At 44.2% G+C, this 8333-nt stretch overlaps 1 pseudogene; it reads right to left on the minus strand.

Moving 5' to 3' along the window:
• Window positions 1-12: 12 nt before the first annotated feature.
• Window positions 13-7398, minus strand: LOC139028416 (sodium- and chloride-dependent taurine transporter-like; annotated as a pseudogene).
• Between the last annotated feature and the right edge of the window lie 935 nt (window positions 7399-8333).

Genomic DNA, 8333 nt, shown 5'->3' on the forward strand with positions numbered 1-8333 from the left:
CGGTTGTTACAGGTACCTAGCTAGCTAACTACTAGCGGTTTGTTACAGGTACCTAGCTAGAAAACTACTAGCGGTTTGTTACAGGTACCTAGCTAACTAACTACAAGCGGTTTGTTACAGGTACCTAGCTAGAAAACTACTAGTGGTTTGTTACAGGTACCTAGCTAGCTAACAACTAGCGGTTTGTTTCTGTGCGACATAATACATCTTCTGTACAAACAAACAGCACTACGGTAGATAGACAGGCCTATGTTTGGCGGCAGCATCATTTCAGAATGTCACAGGCCAATTCAGACTACCAAATCAGATTTGAGATAGTCATTATAAAATGGCAGGATAACTTTTCATTGCAAATTCAGATATTTTAAAATGTGTCATATTTTTGATAAAGATGAATCAAATTCTGTGTGTTATGACAGAAAGTGATACTACTGCATTGAATGTTGTTTCTTTGTTGATATTATGGCATAAGATTTTGTGGTAGGTTTTCATTGGCCCCTGAAATTGTCGTAATTTTGTCTCTCGCATTGTTTAAGCAAGTTTATTTTWTWTTWTTTCTCTCTACAAAGTTAAAAGTACCACCTATTTGAAAAACAGAGTGAAAAAATACTTATCTTTCTACGAAGTATTGCACATTACAAATTGCAGTTTTGTTGATTAACAGTAAGTTGTTAAATGACGATTCATCCTCAGGAAGTATTAGTAGCTGGAGACGGGGTGGTCATTTTACATTTTGAATACAAAAAGGCAAAAACGTGATTGGAAAACAATCAAAGTACAATAAACTAAACGTTCTGATTTTATACCCCCAGAAGAAAAGAAAGAAAAAAAAAAAGTATTTTTATGTAATAGAATCAATAGAATTAAGCGAAGCTTCAGTTTTCACTACATGGGGTTTCACATTTCAACATTCCATTCTAAGAAGAAATATCTTTGCATTGTGAATCATAGCGCTTCAAACCCCAACAGGCTTTTTGTTTGAATTGTTTCTGCCTCTTTGAAAAGCTGTAATAATATAATATTTAAAACTAAACTAAGATATGACGACCGATGGATAGGGAGTGTGAAAAGGCTGGAGGAAGTAGATAGTAGAAGTCAGTATATTAATCAATTACCATATGTATTATCATTACATCAGAATGTACACTGACCTAGCCGGCAGAAATCCAATAGAAATATCTGATTGAGAAGCAGTCTGCTTGTATTTTGAATGGTTCCTTGATCAATATTTACGATTTATGATCAATATTTACTGTATGGGGAGTTTACATGAATGCGTAAAGTTATTATGGCAGGTCCTTTAGGCTCCTGTCAATTCATTAGAGACACAGACTAAAGAGAYGCTATATGCATTATATAGTGTGATGTTGTGCTTCTTATGTACTTGCCACTATGTCATGTCCTCTATCTATGGCCAGCGATACAACAACAGACTTTAAACACTAAGAATAAAGGAAAAAACTCACTTCATTACTTTAGTGCAAATAATGAATCACAGACTTGAAACACGTATGATGTAGCTACTGTATGCACTAGGATGGATGGCATGTAGCAGTAGTGTCCTTCACCAGCATAGTATAGTCTAGTTTAAAATGGAGTTGGGCTGACTGTATGTATGTACACTAGACACTGTACAAGGAGGACAGGTTTGTACCTCCACAGTCAGAGCCAGGTACAGTTGCCGGCACTAAAAAGCTAGGTTGTGTTATTTATACAGACTTGCTGCAAGGCGCTCGAGTACCTTCTAGCAAATAGTTGTGTCAAAAACCAGTATTGCAGACCGGTGCAGGATTTTGAAACCCTAACTTTTTAGCAACTGTAGATGAGATGCTCTGGACCCTGAACGCAGCCTAGTAGTGGAGCTACGTTCAGGTTCAGTTGTAATTTTACAACAAACATCGACGACAAACACACTCGACTAATCTCACTGTATACAAGGGGCACCACCTCCACGATATTATCGCACTATAGACATTAGTTAAGCTGAGAAGAGAGAGGGGCTAGGTTGATCTAGATACAAACATGACGTAGTCAAATGTTACTGCTCAAAACATGACACACATTTAGTTCTTACGGTTTTATACAACCCTTTCTTTTGTATTATGTATTTTCTTCTCTAAAAAAAAAAAAAAAAGATTCCTAAAATAGAGACGACCGCTTATAGTTCTACAGGAAAGAAGAAGTAAAATGGACCATGTACTGATTCTGCTTGCTCCAAGTGGCTTGGAAATCTACATTTCCTTCTAACTACATTAATCGTAATAACAGTAATATTAATAACAATAGTTTAATAAAAAATATTAAAAACATAGACAGGAAACCAATAATGTAACTTCCTCTGTAGAAAACAAAACAAAAAAAATAACCGTCCTAGTGCAGGATACATAGCAATGTAAACCTGGTCCTATAACTAGTTTAGTGATAATATAGTTAATAACATAGAAAGCGGGTCATTTTTTTTTTTTTTCAATTCGTTCCTCTCACAGAGAGCGCTCACATCATAGTTTCTACAATAGTGTGGGTGGCTTGATCAGGCCGTTGTTCCCGTTAGGGTCCAGGGGTAGGCCAGCTCGGCAGACATGCCCTTGGGACGGTGGTCGACTGGACGAGAGCTTGCACCTCCCAGCGGAGCTGCCACAGCCTTGATCCTCTGGGTGGAGAGAAAAAAAATAAGAGCTCGTTTTAATTCCACTAAATACCAATATACTGTGCAAGTATGAGTATATGACAGCAAGTGTACCTGTTACAGATGGATCAACTTGAAAAATGACCTCTAGACTCACCGACTTCTACTGGCTTAATCACAACTTTGTTGGGAGGTCCAGTATATCAGTCAAGAGGTCAAAGATGAAGCTTCTGAACTACATGAAGTCCCTTGGGGTAGGAGCTAGGGTGTAGGGTCTAGAACCTAGGGGTAGGAGCTAGGGCTTAGGGTCTAGAAACCTAGGGGTAGGAGCTAGGGCTTAGGATGTAGTGTCTAGAAACGAGGGGCTTGGGGCTAGGCTTAGGGTGTAGGGTCTAGAACCTAGGGGTAGGAGCTAGGGCTTAGGGTGGTAGGGTCTAGAACATAGGGGTAGGGGCTAGTGCTTAGGGTGTAGGGTCTAGAAACGAGGGGCTTGGGGGCTAGGGCTTAGGGTGTAGTGTCTAGAACCAAGGGGCTTGGGGGCTAGGGCTTAGATGTAGTGTCTAGAAACGAGGGGCTGGGGCTAGGGCTTAGGGTGTAGGGTCTAGAACATAGGGGTAGGGGCTAGTGCTTAGGTGTAGTGTCTAGAACCGAAGGGGCTTGGGGCTTAGGGTGTAGGGTCTAGAACCAAGGGGCTTGGGGCTTAGGGCTTAGGGTGTAGTGTCTTAGAACCAAGGGGCTTGGCCTTAGGGTGTACAGTCTAGAACCAAGGGCTTGGGGTAGGGCTTAGGTGTGTAGTGTCTAGAACCAAGGGGCTTGGGGGCTAGGGCTTAGGGTGTAGGGTCTAGAACCAAGGGCTAGGCTTAGGGTGTAGTGTCTAGAACCAAGGGTGCTTGGGGGCTAGGGCTTAGGGTGTAGTGTCTAGAACCAAGGTGGCTTGAGGTGTCTAGGGCTTATTGATGGTGTAGTGTCTAGAACCAAGGGGCTTTGGGGGCTAGGGCGGTAGGGTGTAGTGTCTAGAACCAAGGGGCTTGGGGGCTAGGGCTTTAGGGTGTAGTGTCTAGAACCAAGGGGCTGTGGGGCTATAGGGTTATAAGAGTTGTGTGTATCTAACCTCTATGAGTGGTCCATCGGACTGGATGATCTTGATGACCACCACCATAGGAATACAGATCATAGAAGCCAGGGCCAGAGTCCAGCCCACACCGATGGACCAGTCGGGGTACTCGTAAACCTTGTTGTCGTCAAAGGTTTGTATTTGACCAAGGAGAAGACGAAGCAACCCTGGAGGCAGAGAGGAAAACACCAATGGAGGGTAAATGTATTAATGCTAACTCACATTCTCCTATGTCTGACAATGATGAGAAACGGTTTGGCGTTCTTGTACATTTGCAGTGCCAACTTGCACTAGCTAACTATGCTGTTTCAAACAAGGATCTACCTGAAAACTTCCTTGTTCTCAGTAAACAATACTTGATGCTTGAATTATATTTTTTTTAATGACGCAAACGAGTCTTCAATTTCATTCGACAAACACCTATTGTTTCATGAACATTTTTGGAAAACAAATTCAAATGAAAACAATTATTGACATAATCGATAATAGCGTTACAGCCACTATACGATTATGGCGTCTAAAATTATCTAATAATATCAGAGCTGGTAGTAATTGACATCACATAGTCTCCTCAAATTCTCCTTAGTCCCCTCTCATCTCCTTGAGATCTCCTTAATCTCTCCTTAGTCCGTCCCAAGAGAACAAATAGCACTATGTTTCCTGGTGTTAAGACACAGGAGATTCAACAAGATTAAACAGGATTAGCCTCCGGACGGAGCAAAGCACCACATTTCCCAAATGGCCTCAACAGTTTTAATCCAGCAATCACAACACAGCATGGACGCCGGGCCAACGGTTACCCTTTAACCCCCAGGAGGCAGGGCCAACGGTTTACCCTTTAACCTCCAGGGAGGCAGGGCCAACGGTTACCCTTTTAACCTCCAGGGAGGCAGGGCCAACGGTTACCCTTTAACCTCCAGGGATTGCTGGGCCAACGGTTACCCTTTAACCTCCAGGGATGCTGGCCAACGGTTACCCTTTAACCTCCAGGGAGGCAGGGCCAACGGTTCGTCTTTAACTACCAGTGAGGCAGAGCCAACCGTTACCCTTTAACCTCCAGGAGGCAGGGCCCACGGTTACCCTTAACCTTTAACCACCAGGGAGGCAGGGCAACCGGTTAACCTTTAACCTCCAGGGATGCAGGACACCGGTTACCCTTAACCAGCAGGGAGGCAGGGCCACGGTTAATCTTTAACCAGCAGAGGAGGCAGGGCCACCGGTTAACCTTTAACCACCAGGGCCAAACAGGAGGGGATGTGATCTTATAGAGCCTGGCCACTTTGTTAAGCAAACTATCATAGGACCCCTCCCCCACCTCAAAATCTAGGACCCCTCCCCCACCTCAAAATCTAGGACCCCCACCTCAAAATCTAGGGACCCCCCCACCTCAAAATCTAGGATCCCCCACCTCAAAATCTAGGATCCCCCACCTCAAATCTAGGACCCCCCCCACCTCAAAAATCTAGGACCCCTCCCCCACCTCAAAGTCTAGGATCCCCCCACCTCAATCTAGGACCCCCCCACCTCAAAATCTAGGACCCCCCCACCTCAAAATCTAGGACCCCTCTCCCCACCTCAACATTTTAGGACCCCTCCCCCACCTCAAAATTTTAGGACCCCTCCCCCACCTCAACAATCTAGGACCCACCCACCTCAAAATCTAGGACCCCCCCACTCCAAAATCTAGGATCCCCCCCCACCTCAAATCTAGGATCCCCCCACCTCAAAATCTAGGATCCCCCCACCTCAAAATCTAGGACCCCCCCATCCTCAAATCGAGGACCCCCCCACCTCAAAATCTAGGACCCCCCCACCTCAAAATCTAGGATCCCCCCACCTCAAAATCTAGGATCCCCCCACCTCAAAATCTAGGACGCCCCACCTCAAAATCTAGGACCCCCCACCTCAAAATCTAGGACCCCCCACCTCAAAATCTAGGATCCCCCCACCTCAAATCTACGATCCATTAAATCTAGGACCCTACCGTCCCAATCTAGGACCCTACCTCTCATAATCTAGGACCCTACATCCCAAATCTAGGACCCTACCTCCCACATCTAGGACCCTACCTCCCAAATCTTAGGACCCTACCCCTAGCTCCGATGGGAATGAATCCACTGTCTGTCTGTCTATCTATCTATCTGTTGTCTGTCTGTCTGTCTGTCTGTTCTGTATCTATCTATCTATCATCTATCTATCTATCTATCTATCTATCCTATCTATCTGTTCTGTCTGTCTGTCTGTCTGTCTGTCTGTCTGTCTGTCTGTCTGTCTCTATCTCTTCTCTCTCTCTCTCCTCTCTTTTAGCAGGCAGATGGCCATTCCATCTTGGGTTCAGTGTTGTTGAACTTACTGAATAATTGTGGATTTTCACAGCAAATCCAGCGGATGGACGTACGGACACGCAAACACACATACACACACACTGCTGTTGTAGTAGTATAATGTTTGTGAGTGGGGGAGGAAGGGATGACAGATGTTTATATCACTCTCTATCCTTTTCTGTAGGAGCAGCATCCCAAATGGCACCCTATTCCATATGTAGTGCACTTATTTTTGACTAGGGCCTATAGGTTACGTTATACAGAATAAAATATACAGCAAGGGTACCATTTGAGACTAAGTGAATGATGAACATAGACTCACCACACAAAGAAGAGGTGTGTAAAAAAAGACCAGCTCCATTTCATCCAGGGATTTGGTCTGTAGCCAATCATGTCTTCAATCGCATCATAGAAATTATCAACGCCTGATAGGAGGAGAGAAAAAAAAAATTGAGCATTTTGTCAGATTGATGTAAATGGGGCCCTATATTCCTTTTATAGTGCACTACTTTTAGACCAGGGCCTATAGTAGGGCTGTGGTCAAAAAGACATCCACTATAGGGACTATAGAGTACCATTTCTGATGTAAACAGTATTCTATCTCGTGTTTCTCTTTATACTGGGACACGGCCTGTCTAGGTCTAGATGTATTTTGGACGGTGTCCGGCGACATAATGCAACAATAAATGGAGACAGAACTGTAACATCTCTATACAGCTGGAGTAGTTGTGAATGTATTTCACTAACGGAGCCCGAGGACATTTAAGGACCACAGCTCCTATACAGACACACACACACACAGAGCATTATATTCCAGAGTAGACGTACCATAAACCCAGGCTACAGCAATACATTCAAAGAATGCAACCCACAAAAGGCACACACCGCTGGCTGCATAGTAGTCAAAGAGTTGAAACACATACATGCCACCCTGTGGGAGAGAGAAACAGGCAGGATTTAGTGCTTGGCTCATGTGTGAATGTAGGATTCAATGCATAGATTTACAACAACAAAAAAAGGGTTCCAAAAGGGTTCTTCGGCTGTCCCCATAGGAGAACCCTTCTGTGTAAAGGGTTCCACATTGAACACAAAAGGGTTCTCCTCGGAACCAAAACGGGTTCTTCAAAAGGTTTCTCCTATGTGGACAGCTGAAGAACCATTTTAGGTTCTACATAGCACCTMATTTTTCTAAGAGTGTAGTAGTGGGAGAATAACCTATAGCATCCCAAATAGCACCCTGTTCCCTACATAGTGCAGTACTTTTTACCATAGCCCTATGGGCCCTGGTCAAAAGTAGTGCACTTTATATAATAAGGAATAGGGTGCCATTTGTGATGCAGACATGTTCCGACACAAGATGGGTGGGTGGTCAGGCTGTGGGTGTGTCTGTCCTGACTGTATGCAAATTCTGTTTAGTGTTACTAACTTCCATCATGGGCTCGAGCCGACCTTTATAGTTCTTCTTTATTGTCATTTAACATCACTATCTTTGGGCTTGAAGTTCTTGCCCATAGAACACAGGCTACTAACTCCAAAGTGAACTACTGCGAATTGAGGCACTTTCTCGCATGGAAGAGAGATGTGCACCTAAGTTTCTTTTCACACTATCACAATCGCTAGATCACAACCGTTAGCCTTACTGAAGTGTCCTCTTGCTATTGGCCTTGACGATACAATCTCAACGCCACTCTGTACCTGAAAGGTGCTCCTGTTGAGAGTCATGACATCACAATCTCATTGTCCTTCTGACTGAGTGCTCTGTTGAGAGTCATGACATCACAATCTCACGCTGCCTCTCTGACTGAGTGTCCTGTTGAGAGTCATGACATCACAATCTCAGTTGCCTCTCTGACTGAGTGCTCTGTTGAGAGTCATGACATCACAATCTCACTGTTGCCTCTCTGACTGAGTGCTCTGTTGAGAGTCATGACATCACAATCTCATGTTGCTCTGACTGAGTGCTCTGTTGAGAGTCATGACATCACAATCTCTAGTTGCCTCTCTGACTGAGTGCTCTGTTGAGAGTCATGACATCACAATCTCACGTTGCCTCTCTGACTGAGTGCTCTGTTGAGAGTCATGACATCACAATCTCACGTTGCCTCTCTGACTGAGTGCTCTGTTGAGAGTCATGACATCACAATCTCACGTGTCCTCCTCTGACTGAGTGCTCTGTTGAGAGTCATGACATCACAATCTCACGTTGCCTCTCTGACTGAGTGCTCTGTTGAGAGTTGGAACTCGGGACGCTCAAGGTTCCGTTGGCTAT

This window comes from Salvelinus sp. IW2-2015, linkage group LG11, assembly GCF_002910315.2.
Source record: "Salvelinus sp. IW2-2015 linkage group LG11, ASM291031v2, whole genome shotgun sequence".
Classification (NCBI taxonomy): Eukaryota; Metazoa; Chordata; class Actinopteri; order Salmoniformes; family Salmonidae; genus Salvelinus; species Salvelinus sp. IW2-2015.